Genomic DNA, 16,974 nt, shown 5'->3' with positions numbered 1-16,974 from the left:
TATTGAATAGTGAAGTAAAACGTAAATAACTCTAACTTTAAATTTAAATAAATTTTAATGTACATAAAGCATTAGATGCTTTTCAATGAGGCTTAAAAGTTTGAAAAGGTATTTTTATATTTTAAAAATTGATCCTAAGAATGGAATTGAATAGTAATATAATTTATTTACAACTGTTTTTAAAAAGTAAAGTACTATATATTTTTAAAAACAATCTAAAAAGGAAAAGCTATTGAAAAACATACAAATACAACTGAAATTGCCATTTAAACATACATGTAGCTTAAGTTATTTTTTTGGAAAAATGTTATCCCACAAATCTTTAGTGATAAAGTAAATCTTTATCCTAGAAATCTAATATAGCGTATATTTAGTATATAGCGATTTAACTACAGTAAATATTTTTTATGCTTTAAAGAATACCTTTTACGTTTCATAGATTCATAAATTATTTTTTACTTACAAATATAAGGAAAAAGCAATAGTATTTAGGCTTTAATATGCCCTAATAACTTTTTGTAAGATATTATATTTAAAAATTTCGATTCAATCAACTTTTAATAATGTTACAATATTATATTGTTAGATAATATTGTAACATTATTTTAACGGAAGTACTAAGTTCTGTTCGGTGCCAATTATCTTCTTGATAATCTGAGATAGTTGAAATTGCTATAGGCACACTAGATATTATGTTTTCCGTTCGGACTATTGTTCTATATTGTAAAAGTTTCACAAAGCACAATAATCAATATCATGCTTTACGTATATTTTTACTCTCGGCCAAATTTCCGATAAAAATGAACATGTAAATCCATGCCAGGTCAATGGGAGATTGGCCAATTTTTAAGTATAAAATTTCATTACCCGTTTAACGAGCGTTGTTGAAAAAGGTCCGTCGCCTTGGGATGGGCGGGAGGCTGTGTGGGGTTAGACGGAAGGACGATCTTGAGAGTTTTCTCCGAGGAATCGTCCGCAATTTTATTAGCGTTATCTCGAGGAGTGCTTACGTCTTCCACAGTAAGAGAGGTCTCCCTCTGTGGAATATCTTTGGACGTCAGCCTACATAGCAACCGAGCACATACTACATACATATGTCCATCCCTGACCATCGTCCGTGTAGAACGTTTTAAATTTACTTTTTAAAATTAACCGTAAGCGAGTTATGTAACGTCAAAGAAAAATCCATTTATAAAGACTCACCAGGCGAGCATTGTCGTCATAATCATCAATCATCCAAGAAGAGATAAAGGCGCGTTGCGGTGGGATTGTAACGATGCCGGATCAGGTTTTTCTCTTATTAATCCACCCCAAGAAATGCGAAAATCTTATAACGAGCTTACCGAGAACGCCATAAAGGCTGAAGCTTGACGTCGTCCTCCCGTCGTCACCCTCCAAGTCTGCAAATGATAACATAATTATTAATAACATTATTTTAACAAAAGGTATCTATAAATATTTTCGTCATATTGCTTTCAAAAGATAAATTTAGAATAATTGAGAATCGGGAAAAACTTTTTATATAATGGTATATGATATGATATACTTGTAAGTATTATATAAAAGGAGTGGGATAATTGGAAACGACACCTCTCTAACTAGAAGTCTGTTTTATTTAAGGAGACTGTTCCACGTTATTTGGTGCTTTATTTCAAAGCTTTTTGTATTTTAAGGATTTCATTTTTGTTGTATTATACTCGTTTTTCGTTTATTTATATACATATTTAAAATCACGAAATATAAATGTTAATTAATCATGAAATGATTTAGGTATATTTTTATCGATATTTTTGCACTTTAATATTAATTATAAATATTTAAAGATTAAAAAGATTGTACAACTGTAAAATTATCGTTAGCTATTTTTAATATTTCAATTATTTTGATTAAGTAAATGTATTATATTAAACATAAGATTGAAACTTTTGTAAATATCTAAGAAATGTCAATCCTTTGTCTGTTCAACGAGAATATGAATTTCTACTTTTACATTTATCATATTTATAATCAAATTGCGTGGTATGAAATGCGCAGCATTTCAATAATGTAGTTTTACCTTGTATTTTGTATGATAGAATGGTTCATTGTATACATTAAATAGGAATTGATATTATGGAATTTTAAGAACTTTATATAAATATTAAAAATAACATTTATTTAAAATATGAAATAATATTCGTTTGAATATCCAAGGAAGTGCATATCTTAAATACTTTGATATGATTTACTAAGCTATTGTAAAAAGTTGTATCAAGCTATTGATGAAATTACAGCATTGTCCTTATATATAATACTTGTCGAACACATTTGCGTAAAAACATATTACTTTAATGTTTGTTTTGGCATTCGTCGCTTCGACAAGTATTTCGCTCATTTTTGAGTACAGCATAGATCCAATCTGTGACCTCTGATCTTTTTGTTATTTATTAGTGACATTTATGTGGTAATTAATAACTCGAAATATTTATTAAATGTTGATGACCTGAAAATGTTTTCACAGTATTCACGCAAATTGGGATTCACTAAATTAAATTAATAGAAGTCATAATATATAGATACAAATTAAAAAAAAACCGCACCTGGTATTAATGACAACAGTTAAAACAATCAAAGCAATTAACAGTCTTATTGCTCTTATTTTATCAAAATTATTGAATATTCACCAATGACAAAATAACTCTATTATATAAAGATTAAGATAAAAAGATCACTATAAATTGTCATCTCCCTATATTACCAGTTGTATAAAAAAAATATTAATTAATTCTAGTCAATAAAATGTATTAATTTTTATCAGATTTACATCATGGATTTAGAAAAAATTCAATATAAAATATGCAGCTTTTGATTTAATTAATGAAATACAGTAAAACATTAACAATAATAATAAAACTTCAGCATTATTTATAGACTTAAAAAAATTGTCACAGTATATCATTTATATTATTAGAAAAATGAATACGTATTAGAATAGTGGGATTAACTATAAAAAATGTATGAAAACCTATTTGAATAATAGACAATAAATGGGCCACAAAGCAAATGTGAGGTGGTGAAGTGTGAAATTCCACAGGGTTCAATTTTGGGACCTTTATTATTCAATTTATACATAAATGATTTAAGCCTATGTAAACTTGCAGGAAGGATTCAACTGTATGTTGATTATACAGTGCTGATATATAACTTAAAAAAATACGAAGACGTGCAAAAAATCATTTGATCGTGAAAAATTGAGACTAGATGAAATTAAACAAACTGACAATTAGCAAAAAAAAAACATTATGTGATATTTATTGTTAATTTTGATATTAAAATTACTGCAAATAAGTATCTTATTACACAAAATTATAATATTAAATATAAAATAAAATATTTAACAAAACCATATTGATTATGAAATATTATTTTTTTATCAATGGCAATTTTTTTGTACAGATTGCAAAATATGTATTTTATCGTATAAGAATAAATTAAATGTATATATTAGGCACATATTCATAGTCATCCAACATATGTCTTGCATTTTGAAATTTACAATTAAATAAAAATAATATCAAATCACTTCAGGTAATTAAAAATAGTGTTTAAAAAAAATTGTTAAATTTCCATTTGATGTTCACACGAAAGACTAAAATTTTTCAAATAACTATTCTACCAAAATGTCAACTAATAAAATAAAAATGTTTAATTTCACTTTTTTATTTAGTTGGTAAAGGCATACAAATATAAAAAAAACGTGATCTTAAAAAGAATTTCCAAATTATTTTATAATTAGAAATTGGAAAATTGTACTGTATCTTTATAATTTATAGAAAAAAACGTTTTTCATGATGAAATAATGATTAAAATGGTAAAATGGTTTTTATTTGTAATATACCTTTTTTAGCTGAATCATTTTGTAATGTGTTCGATTGAACAAAAGGTTTAAATTAAAAACACTCGCCAAAATAAAATTGCGGATTTGAGATAAAATGGCTTTATCCGACACTAAAAGAAAAATATTAGAACTTAATCTCTGTAGAAAATCGAAATCAATCTGTCCACAATATTTTACAGATCCAATGCATCTGAAAACAAAAAACTGGAATTTTTAACTGCCAAATGTATACCATAATGAATAACGAGAAGAGTAGAAGGCTCGGGTTGAGGAACTCCCGAAGGAGTGAATTATTCTTTCAATTGCCCGTTATAAATTACAAAGTGTCAAAAGTTGTATAAATAACTATAATCGAATTAGATCATCTGAGGTACCGAGGTCCAAAATTATAATATTAATAATCCACGACAAACTTTACAAAGACAGTATATACAACGTTTACTTTTATTCCCGCATCAAGATTTCGTTATTGTTTTAATGGAACGTTTGGGTCAGTAGAACGGGCAGGACGAAAACCATGTTATTGGTCTAATAAAACCGAAAGTGGTTGAAGACGTTGCTATGGATAATTATTTCAAATGATATAGAAGGACTGAAAACGCTGCGACTGGTTTATCATTATTAATGCACAATTTGTCACCCTTTTTTATAAATAGAGATGAATTTTGTGGATTTTCAAAGACCAAGAAATAATGACGTACATATATTAAGATTAGAATCTATATTTTGAAGATCATATAAAGCTCAGTAAGTGTATATTAAAATCAATCCTTAGCCATTTTTTCTTGCAATTTAGTTCTTCATATTTGTATAATTTTATACCTTATATATTTATATAATTATACCCGAATTCTAACTTATTGGTTATTATTTAGATAATAATAACTATTAATTAAAAAGCTTCTTATTATTATTTATATATTATTCAGATTAAATCTATATAAAAATAAAAGACAAAAAGGTATTTTTAATGAATCTTAAAATTTGTGAGATATCCTATATAATATATTTATGTATATTGCCTAATAAATGATATTATAGTCCTTGATAAAATTTAAGATATTATTTTATTAATAGCAGAATAAAAGAGTAATGTATATATACATATATAAATCAGTTTTTATAGTTTTCACAATGTATGTGACTACAAATACATACACCTTGATTGCGGAAAGCTAGTTGAATTAATCAACACTGCAATTGTTCGAATGGACGTCCAAATTCAAAAACAGTAATTGCTTATTGTTTGATTTTGTCAAAAAGTATTAATAGTATTCGTAGAATATTTATCTTAAATAAAACTTATTATTATATTAACTATTTTTTACGAGAATTTAATATATTAAGCAGGTGATTTAGATGTAATTTAATTTACATCGATTGAAACTCATGAAACTATATATATTTAATATCATATATTAGTGTGATTGATTACAATAGATATAAATTATATTGGACATTCTTGTTTTCTTTTATAATTTATAATTTACAATTACAATTTACAACAGTTTTTATTCATAAACCTACAAGTGATATATACCCATTATTTAGTTTTTTTATTAAGGGCATTTTAAAAAAAAACATAATATGCATCTTAAGCAACATTAATTAATAGCACAAAAAAGCAATCTAATCTGATATATAATAAATATGGCATTTATAAATGTTGTTTGCAAATAGCGTAGAATTATCATAAATTTAAAAATATCAATCAAAGAAACTTAAGATATTGCTTATAATAAATTATTTAATGCAAATCTTTCGTTAAATTTGGAACACCCTTTAATTATTACATTCCAAGAAAAAATGTATTTTGATCGAAACAAAAATAGTTTATCACCAGACCTAGATGCTAAATGCATTATTCTCAATTGTCAATCATTCATTCGATATTCATTTTTGTATGTAACGATAAAAATAGAAAAAACGATTTAAATGCATTTTTAATGTATGTGGGTAAATTATTATAAAGAATTAATAATTGTCAATAATACATAACCTAATTTCCATAGAAAAACATTAAAACGTTGATATTTTTAATTTGTCGGAAAATAAGAACCCTCATTTTCGCTTTATTATTTTTTGTAAAATAAAGTATGTGGATATAAAAATATGATGATTTGTGAAATATGTGAAAAAGGATGATGATTTGTTATTACAAACAAATTTTAAGCTCCCGTATTTATACCCAAATTGTAGAGAAAATTTGCAATAACAGCTGTTGCTATTTTACATTTTTCATATTTCAAGCAAGATAAAGATAAAAAATCTCTGCGAATAATTGAAAAAACGAGATTTAAGATCGCCGACAGGCAAATTCTATAGTGCGGAAAGCTGCAATACATTTATGCAATCTGCCAATTCCCACGCGGAGCGATTTTTTCTTAATTGATTATTCACGTAGTTATTAAATTACCGATGCAAAGATAAAGGTGGTTTGAATTTTTAGTATTAAAATATTTCTGACCTCTATTAAAAGCTTCCAAGAAAGCATGCATTGCATTAACCCACCCTTTTCTATAAAGCGGTAAAAAATGCAACGATAGTAAAATATATTATAATATTCTTGCAAATTTATTTTTAACAAAAAAATACTATAAAAATTCTCGATATAGCATATTTTTTGAGAAATTTTAGAAAAATAATTCTAGAGAAAAACACTTCTAGTTTTATTGCAAGATTATTTTTTTTTAGTTTCGGAAGGTTAATGTTTTATAGTGTAAATTTGTATTTTGTGTCTTGTCTTTTAACGAAGTTTTTAATAAATTAAATATTCTTTATATGTTTTCCGTATTACAAAATACATGTCAAAATATTGTGAGGAGATAAATAAATAGAGCACAATACATTTTTTCTGAGCATATTTACGCACATCCGAAAGTTTTCTCTTCCACTGGTTTATGTGCGACATTGGGCTTATTTTTAACTTATCGCCGTAACACAAGACCGAACCTCCCGAGAGCAATACCACTTTACATATGTAAGTTTAGGGTTATCCAAATACTTGCGGTTCACCGGGGACGACCCATTATTCACACACCTACGCCTCTTAAAGTAAAAAAACTTTCTTATCTCGACGAAAAATAAATAGCTCCGAGCAAAGTCGCAATTCAAAATGCAAAAGAGATACACAATAAAAAGCAGACTCGTCACACAACTTTTGGGTCAATTTAGACATTATAATTAACGTGCTGGTGCATTCCCATATTTCTCGACCTACATTCGCCGAGGCTTGAGTCATGCTAAAAATAGTCTGAATCTGCATCAGCAAATGAAATTTATCTCGAATGATGTATACATTTCAGATTCAGTCTTAGTATGTATGTTTTGCTGAATTATACCTACGCCCGTTGTTATCTAAACGTTAAGGGCTTCGCACAGAGACGAATGGCATGCGAATATAATTTGATAAAATACCGCTTTGTTTCTCGTTCGATTGAATTGAATCCTATACCCTAAGATACACATGTATTTTTACCTAAGTATAGTAAAGATAAAAATCAATAAAATAAAATATTATTTTTTATCATGAACTGTTAAAACTTTGATAATATATTGTCGAGTCGATGTTCGGAACGGAACAATCTAGGTGATTTTTTTTGCTGCAATAATGGTTTTAATTTATTTTGCTGTAACCAAACTTCTTCAGCTAAATAACCGACTGCATCACAATCATTGCCACGCGATCGTCGTAAAAGATAGTATCCCCAAATATCAATATGTAGATAAAAAAATACGTTTTATTAGAATTTATATGGTTTGATCGACATTAACCAAAATCTTCATACGTACTAAGTATACATTACATGTTTACGTTAAAAACGGATCAAGTTCAGTCAAATCTAACATATGTGCATTAAATCGGAAGCGATGATAATGTTTATGTATTGTAAAAGAAAAAAACTCACTTTCAGCCTCGGAGCTCGTCGACGGGAATTCAAAATTTGTAGATTTCATTACGAAGATTGTTTATCTAGTTTAATCAATGTTTTCTTATAATCCTTACACATATTATGTATATATTTCATTTTCATATTTATAACATACCTAGTTAATTTGCAATCCGGTTATTTATTTTCAGTCAAATTGAACAACGCACATGACGAATTAATGAAAATTACTGTCGCGTAACAAAATTTTACTAATAAATAATAATTATTTAAACCCGTTGTCATGTTACTGTCGGCCATCTTGTTTTATCTTTAAATGCGTATTTTTGATTGGTCGAAACAATAGAATGCATTACTGGTGGTTCGAAAATCAATCGAGACAACTGAATTTTTATTTTTATTATTATATTTAAATATATTTTCTTTGTTTTCGTGATTTCATTTATACACCGTGATGTGTATATACATATAACAAAGTGCCTTTTTATTCATATTGTATTGTGTTCTATTTATTGTTATTGATGTTATAGACAACATAAAAATAAGTGTTTAGAAAAATATTATTTTTGGGCAAATAAGTGTAATTAAAAATATCTTGGTAGATTTAATATACAAATACGTTACAAATAATAAATAGCTATGTTATAGAGTTGGTCTGCATTTAGTGTCTTTAGATGATTATCATATTTCTATAAATATGAACGAATACTTCACAAGTAGTTTGGCAAATATTCAAATAATGAACAGTTTAAATTATAATAAATATATTAGAAAATTCGTAATAAGGTCTATAATCTTGACGCTCTAATTAAACCTGACGGTCAGCACCGTGACTAAGGCCGGTTTCACACGTGCCGGATGGATTCGCCCGGCACCGGGCCGGCGCCGTGTAGTGGGGATGGTGTTGTATGGGCTAGTACTGACCATTTCAGACGTTCCGGACGAATCCATCCGGCGCCGGCCCGACGCTGGCTGCCGGGTTGTCGCCGGTCGCGCTCACTACAAGGCCGGTTTCACACGGACAGCTTAGTGAGCGCGGCCGGCGACAACCCGGCAGTCAGCGTCGGGCCGGCGCCGGGTAGATTTGTCCGGCACGTCTGAAATGATAGGTACTAGCCCATACAACACCATCCCCACTACACGGCGCCGGCCCGGTGCCGGGAAAATCCACCCGGCACGTGTGAAACCGGCCCAACTGTCCGGTGCCGGGTACCGCGTTGAGTGTGGTGGGGGTAAAACTCAAACATGAACCGGGCCGTTGACAGTGATTGTGGTATCTTGTAATAAAATTATTAAATATATTCCTCGTATTTAGGCAATAGCGGAAGAAATAGACGTCGAAATTTTAATTATATTAAAGTAATCTCTTTTAATTGTCTTAGTAGAATACATACAAAAATAAAATCCTAACGCGAAATGCGTGGAAGGACTAATGTGAAGCTGTTAATCCTAAATGACTGGCATCAGTTGACGAGGTATAGGTCGGGCTGGGAAGAAACCGGCCAGAGACCGGCCACGTGTGAAAGCTTTGTAAACGGCGCCGGCCCGGTGCCGGGTGAATCCATCCGGAAAGTGTGAAACCGGCCTTAGATATATGAAGCTACTCCGTTTTTTTGTGAGATGAAGGATGCAGCGACAAAAAATAAAAAAAACACGGTAAATTACAAAATTTTTAAATAACATATAAACCTACTAGAATATATGTATGTGCATATACATATACAATTTCACAACAGCATATTCAAAGCAATTAATGTATAATTTCCAGGAACATTACATAATGATAGAATGTTATGGCAATTTAGCTAATTTGCCAAGATGGTCAACCCTCAATAGTGAATCTAAGGACATATAGGCAATCAATTGTAGACTGTAAATCAAATATCATTAGCGTTTAGATCAACTAATGGTGGTTGATGTTTGCGTACTAGCTTTACCTTGTTGGAATCAAAACGTCTTTAGATAGCATCTTAATAAATTTATATGTATCACAAATAATAAAAATTTAATGATTTGTTTGAATCACTACAGTAATAAGTTTTCTTGTTTGTAAGCTCTCAATGAAACAATAAACACACCGATTCTAAATGAGCTCCTGATTTCTTCCGAGGGGAAACTTTGCACGCAAATGAATTAGTCCCATTTAAGGCGGTGCTGAGTAGAGTGCGTCTCAGTGTGTGGAGCACGACACGAATTACTGAGCAAGAATTTTAATGTCGGCAAATTTAATTAAAGACTTGTTTCAATATGTATGTCAAGTCACCGGTTATGTGGCTGAAGCTTCGCTCAGCGTTCTACTCCGGCTAATAAAATCATAACTGAAGGTTCGCCGCACTATGATGATAAGAGAACCAAGCCATGTTCCTTCTTTCACTACATATATCAAAAATAAAATATTAAAATTTAAATTCTAGGGCGAAACGTTACAGACTAAAAATTCGCGTTAAATTTAATTTTGAACATTTTTATATGTTGAGTGCGGAGTATTAAATAGTCTTTTAAATGTTGGAGATATTAAAAATGAAATAAAAATAAGCAGAGTCAGTAAAACTTCCGGTTATAAAGCTATAACTTATGCAATGTTAAGGTATGTATGTGTAATTAGATTTGATTTTCAGTAGCATATACTTCATAATATTTTTGGGCAGCACGCAAAATTAGCGTGATATGCTGAACATTCCTTTCGATGAATTATGTAAGAATGGCTTTAAACTATTAATCTTTTCAGTTGCCTAATTTTAAATTTTGTAAAATTCTTGCGAGTATTTACGATCTCATTATTTGTTTTTTTAATGTAGTGCATCACGTTATATAACTTTGGGATACATATACTTGCAAATCTTTGTTACTAAAAAACACTAAAAAATCAAAAATTAAAGTGCACGTAGATTAATTGACGAAAATATATTATGCTAGAAATAATATCGCTTTGTAATTTTATTGAATTTGCCTAGAGGTAAGGTATGAGCTGTTATTAAAATTAAATGCAATGCTTGGTCCCATACTGATACGATTTGTATTTGATATCAAAATTTATAGCTTGAGTAATTATAGTTACTACAATAAATATACGCTTTGTAACTTTTGCCTTAAGGTTTTCATTTAAAAAATATTTTCAACATTATTCTACAATGAAGTACACGTGTGATACAAGTTTAAAATTATTTAACAAAGGTCTGTCCACACTACACGTGTGTGAATAATTTTCTAAAATTTCACTACCGACACAGATAATTGTACGCTCTGACTATTTACACATGGCGTGATATTTACGCGACAGTGATCGCCAACAGTGTGCATTTAGCGAACGGACTGTGTCGTGCTCTGGAGCGTCATGACGCTGATTTATCTCGTGCTGGCGTCACAAAGGCATTATAATGTTTTTAGTTCGTAGGCACTATTGAATTTATGCATGTGTAGTCAAACGTTTAATAAAAAAAATGTACTAACATCGTGCTCTTTAAAAATCAACGAAAATAAAACATGTATGCGTAAGTAATACAGCTGACAGCCGACAAGTATACACTTTGAGAAACACTAGCGAACATGCTGCTCCTAAGCAATTTGTTTGTAGAGTAATATGTATATAAAAGGATACAAATACATAAGGCAATATATATATATATATATGTTGTTACCAAATGGTTTATTAGCATAATATTTGGGTTCTCTTGGCTGTAAATTTGGCTAAAAACTTTTCGACCGTTTGATACCTGCCGATTAAATACTTCTATTGCAGTTATGGCAAACCTAGCTAAACTCGGGTGCCGTGTCACATCTAAAAATACTCATAATTTTGTGTTTTTTCCAGCTCTAGTAAAAAACAAACAGTTATATGTTTGATATATTTATTTATTAAAAAAGGAAAAATAAATGGTTTCTCACAATAATGACTTTTTGTCTGAATTGCATTTGATGAATCTTCAAATGAAGGTTGATATGTCGTGCTCTTCAAACCCTAGCAAGTGCTACTAACTTCATATGTTAATCGGTTTTTGTTGCTTTTATTATTATTTGTCTCACAAAAAGTACGTTGAGGAAAAATTTGTGAATAAAGCCATCGCTAGATTTTATAGGGTGCTAAAAGTGTTTGGCAACCGGTTCCAAACACATCAATTTAATCTTCGTAGTGTCAATTTTTTTTATTCCAAACGATTTTTTCCAGGTTCTTAAGTTTGGAATTAAAGTCAAAAGACTCTTGAAGTTGAAATTCTGCAAGTTAAATTTGCATTCATTGGAAAACGTTTATTTTCTAAATCCAGATATTTTATAAATTTCTGTTCCAGGCTAGATAGATTCACTATTTCATTGAACTGGTTAAGTAACTAGTTCACGATATGTTGGCACTTTATATGCATGAGTTATATCTTATTTTGTATAGTTGTGTTTTAATAACTATTTTTACTCGAGGAAGTTTTAGTCTCTACTCTCGCTTAAAACTCAAGCACTCTTAAAATCAAGGATATTCTTCGCGCGCATGTCGCAATAAGAATATATGGCACAAACTCTTGTTTAAAAACTAAATACAAGGTCATTTAATACATAAAAAATAAGGAAAAAATTTGATTTATTGATTTTGTTAAATTCACAAAATACAGCTGAAATAACTTAACCTCAAATTTTGTATGGATTCCTAGTCCCCTATAACGTAGTATTCTTATAGCGAAGTCCTAATCTATATGCTATAGTTATCATATTGGGAGCCCCATCTGTCGTCACTGACTCAACTTTAGACATATGTCACGAAATGTTCTTATAACAACCTGATATATTTCGTTATGTACTTATTGATACTAATTATAATTTAAGCAAATATTATTTCTTGTGATAACGTCATAATTTCTAGTAATAATAGCCAACCGAGCATTTGGTGTGACATCAATAGTTTGATCAAGAGGAATTGAAAAATATTCAGAATTATTAAGTGTTCTTGGGCAAAGATCGTCCGTAAATGATGGGTGTCAACTAAAATGTCTTGACGTGTCACCTTAGGTTAGCCATCACTGTTTCATTGGCTGATCCAATCGTTAAATGGAAGCGTGGTTCAATCAATGGACCTGAAAATACTCATCTCATTTGTAAACTAGGTGTTAAATATATTTGCTTTTGAGGTAAGTAATATAGATTACTAAAAAAATATTTTTACATACATTTGTTCTTCAAAAGGCAAAAATTTAAGGTGTCTTTGCAATAATAATTTATTTAATTATTGAATTTAATTATGATAAAATCGTTTTAAATTTAAAATAAGTTGCAAGCCACTACTCTAGTGGCACACAAAATGTTTATTGCACTTATGTATAAGAAAACAGTATGTATTTATTAGTACATATATACCCTTATTATATATACATTAAATTACTGAACATCCGAAAATGACTTTTATATGTGACTGTAGAAACGTATGATTGTAAAACTTCTTCCCAGCTTAATTGTCAAGCTTTTATTTTCAGCACTTGAGGTCAAAGCGCCTATTTACCTTATCCCTCATTAGCATTCTATTATCTCGCACCGTGTCGGCTTCATTTATAATTTTAACAAATTCGAGGCATAAAAAATGTAAAATATGTTGTAATAAAATTTTAGAAATTACGAGCACGAGAAAATATATTACGTATAATTCCAAGCTTTAACGGATGCGAATTGTAGGCCGCTTCCCGCTATTCTTAGTAGGTACACATAATAAAGTCTATATATTAAATACGTGTATAATATATGTACGCTCGAAGCATAACTTGTGAAGTATAATACAAGTAATCTTAGCATCTGAGAGGGCTTAAGACGCATTAACGCTTTTCCAAGCTATTCTGCGGATATTTTCTCTGAATTAATTAAATTAGAAATACGAACGCTTTATTGTGTAGAATAAATTTCACTGCGCTTCTCGATTGTTACCTAGAGAAACGATATTCGCTAATGTCCTTTATTTTGGCAACAAAAATTCGCCACCGCAACGAATACTCAGCTAGATTTATGTTTGGGATTTTTACTTTTTTTGTCATGAATTATTTTACGTTATGCGAATTTAATGTACTGGGAAGTTGGATGTAGTAAGTAAGGCAGATTTTATTTCATTATTGTTTGTCAAAACCTTGTTTGCTGTGAAATTCTGATTTATTTTTATTGCGACTCTGACGTACATATTAAAATATTATGGCTTATCGCATGCCACATATTAATTGTGGAAATTTTCGCTGACTTATTAAAATTACCAATATTTTTTGCCCGACAGAGATTTATGTGCTCGTAGAAAAGTTTAAATGCTCCCATTAATGGTGGCAATGAACCTTGACAAATTGTATGTTCATGGGCTATAGAGATTTGGGAGTCCATAAAACTATATAAATATATAGGGTCATACGTGACATTTTAGACACGATAGCCGAAAATTTATGTGACGTCAAATAAATCGTGAACTTGGGCCGGAGTTTTGAGTATTGATTTTATCTAAAAGATAAGAGAAGAAAATAAAGAAAGTTAATATGAGGCGTTAAGAATATTAAGAACTAACTCAGCAAAATCATGTTTCGAAATCTTGTACTAACTTAGAAATTAAAGGTTTTTAGAATATTAATTAAGCGCTCACTAAACTAGCGTGTCTTGTAACTGTCAGGTTAATAAATAGGATATGAAATATAATTCACGCAGAAAATGTTGGTCAATTTCTAATATATCATACATTACGACAGTACAACTGAAATTTTTTTATTTTATATGCCTACTTAATTTTTAATGATATTTTTCTTTTAAGGTTTGAGTTATATTAATAATAAGTAAAATATGATATATTTATGAGTTTTCAATCCCTCATATAGTACATTAGAATGATCAGATGTAAAGTGCTTTATTGGGCTCTAACGCAATTTAATACTTTTCAGAAAAGCAGTTTAAGCTTATACATATAAAACGTGTAAATCAATTTTACAATATAAATATATATAAAAGGCTTTCGTGGAAAAAGCTAATGTAAGAGATTTAAAGTAAATTTATTTTTCACAGAATTCATATAAAAAATAAATATTTTATTTGGTAAACAAAGTTGATATGTTATATCAAAACGTATACAATAAATACGAATACATACATATAACCAGAAGGAAAAGATTTATGATTTTTAGATTGAAGATAAAAAGGAAAAAGTCTCAAATGGTAATCATGTATAAAATATATACGTGCTTATTGAACAAGTTGAAAATATATAATATAAATAAAAAAAATAGCCACAAAAAATATTTTTGTTATGAATATAAATTAACTTAAATAAAATGTATTTTATCCATAGTTTTTCTTCTAAAAGGGTATTGTTTTTATAATTGATAAATTTTATTGTAATATGTGTTTTTATAGGACTTAAATAATATTATATGTTTTGACAAACGTAGCAACCAGGCATGTTGGTTTCTCTAAAAATAATTATTATTTTCACTTCTCGATTTTCTAAAACATTTCCAAAAATATGATAGGTAAAAAAATGTTAATCGTTGTAGAGAACATAGACACGAATAGTCGAAGGACTAGAACTGATTTATCTGCATCAAGTTACGAAAGAATTTCGAGCTTTCGTATTTATACCCGAATCGTAGAGAAATTTGTCAATAACGGCTGTTGCTACTTTATATTTTATATTAAGAGCAAGATAAAGATAAAAAACCTCTTTGAATTATTGAAAATACTAGATTTTATTTCGCTGACAGAAAACTTTTATGGCGAAACTCTATAGAAAGCTCTTATATATTTTTGCAATCTGCACAATCTGCGCTTATTTGATTATTAATACAGTTCTTAGATTAGCAAAGCAAAACTCACCTTTTATTATGCGGTATACAAAATGCAGCAGTTGTAAAGCATTTAAAAATATTTATACGAATTCATTTTGTAACACATTAAGGCTCTATAAAAATTATTGAAAAATCAACAGAAACTCAAGAAATGCATATCTTTGATTTGACATTTTTCCCGAGAATTTTATAAAAAAGCATTAAAAGCAAGGTATTGATTTTTTTTAAACGTATATAGAAATTACCCGTTTTACATGTAAAATTTTATTAGATATGTATATAATTAATATGTATTGATGGTATTACTTTTTTTATATTAAATTAAAAATTAAAAAAAATTAAAATACACGGATAGTAAAATCATAAAATTCAAGAAACATATATATCTGCTAAAAATGGATTTTATATCATCGCAGATTCTTATTTATATTTATTTAGATCTAATATTATAGTTATGGTTATATACTGCTATACCATACACAGTCATAAAAAATTCAGTTGACTACAAAAAAACACACATGTAATAGATTATATATATATGTTACTTAAATTCTAAAAAAATAATGGGAACTTAAGTAGCAATTTTTATATAGATTTCTTTACCTTGAAAAACGAAATTTATGATTTAGTTGTAAATGTTAATATTTAATATTTATTTTAATAGTTCAATATATGTTAGGATACAAGTAAATTAACTTTTTTCTTGTAATAAGTAAAAAAGGTACAATTTTTTTTGTACATTTAAATAATTAAATGGATTCCTTTATGACATAATTTAAAGCTTACCCAAGAACATGGATTACTTTTCTAAGTTTTCATTAGAATATTGCTGAAGGATTAGAAATGTGAGAACTCGAGAAAGTGGTAATTTTAGGACACAATGGGACAGGCGAATCAAGTTTTACTACTGCTTCGAAGTTTTGTTGAACTTTGGTAAAATAAACGGCTGGACTATCCCTGGCTTGTCTTTAAAGTTAAAATTATTATTGTGCTCGATTTTCTCTCCCTTACTCAGTTTAAAATAATGGGTACATTTTTATAGACAAATATTATTTTTTAATAAAAATATAAATTTATTGTATAGAATCATATTTATAAAATTTCACTATCCAACTTTAGTAATAAAAATGAACTTTTCGAAATATATGTACTCCGTGCAGCTATATTTTAAGATAGTTACGAACGTAGTTATCCTGGAAACTTTAGTATACTGGTAATACGAAACAAATAAACCCTATAAATGTGCATATAGTATATAAACATACCACCCGACTAAACATTGTTACAGAAAATACACACATAAATTATTAAAACGTAGCTTTCTTGATATATAGCGTTTTTTTCGAATACACTAAAAAAGCTCTAGAGAAAATTTCCCGGCCTTCGTTATAAGTATGGCACTTTGTTTACAGTGTTCAATGCAATTTAT

The 16,974-nt window shown here is 29.0% G+C and overlaps 1 long non-coding RNA gene across 1 annotated transcript in view; it reads right to left on the bottom strand.

Moving 5' to 3' along the window:
* Positions 1 to 16,974, bottom strand: part of LOC148228681 (uncharacterized) — a 160,414-nt gene that overhangs the window by 88,374 nt on the left and 55,066 nt on the right. Inside the window, exon 2 of the long non-coding RNA XR_015811563.1 lies at positions 1,344 to 1,400. This is a non-coding gene — a long non-coding RNA (uncharacterized LOC148228681). The remainder of the gene's footprint in view (positions 1 to 1,343; positions 1,401 to 16,974) is intronic.

The sequence above is a fragment of the Plectrocnemia conspersa genome, unplaced genomic scaffold (assembly GCF_051122295.1).
Source record: "Plectrocnemia conspersa isolate PC_06_02 unplaced genomic scaffold, ASM5112229v1 ptg000012l, whole genome shotgun sequence".
Taxonomy (NCBI): Eukaryota; Metazoa; Arthropoda; class Insecta; order Trichoptera; family Polycentropodidae; genus Plectrocnemia; species Plectrocnemia conspersa.
Note: the sequence above shows the minus strand (reverse complement) of the source record. Positions and strands in the feature narration are given on the sequence as shown.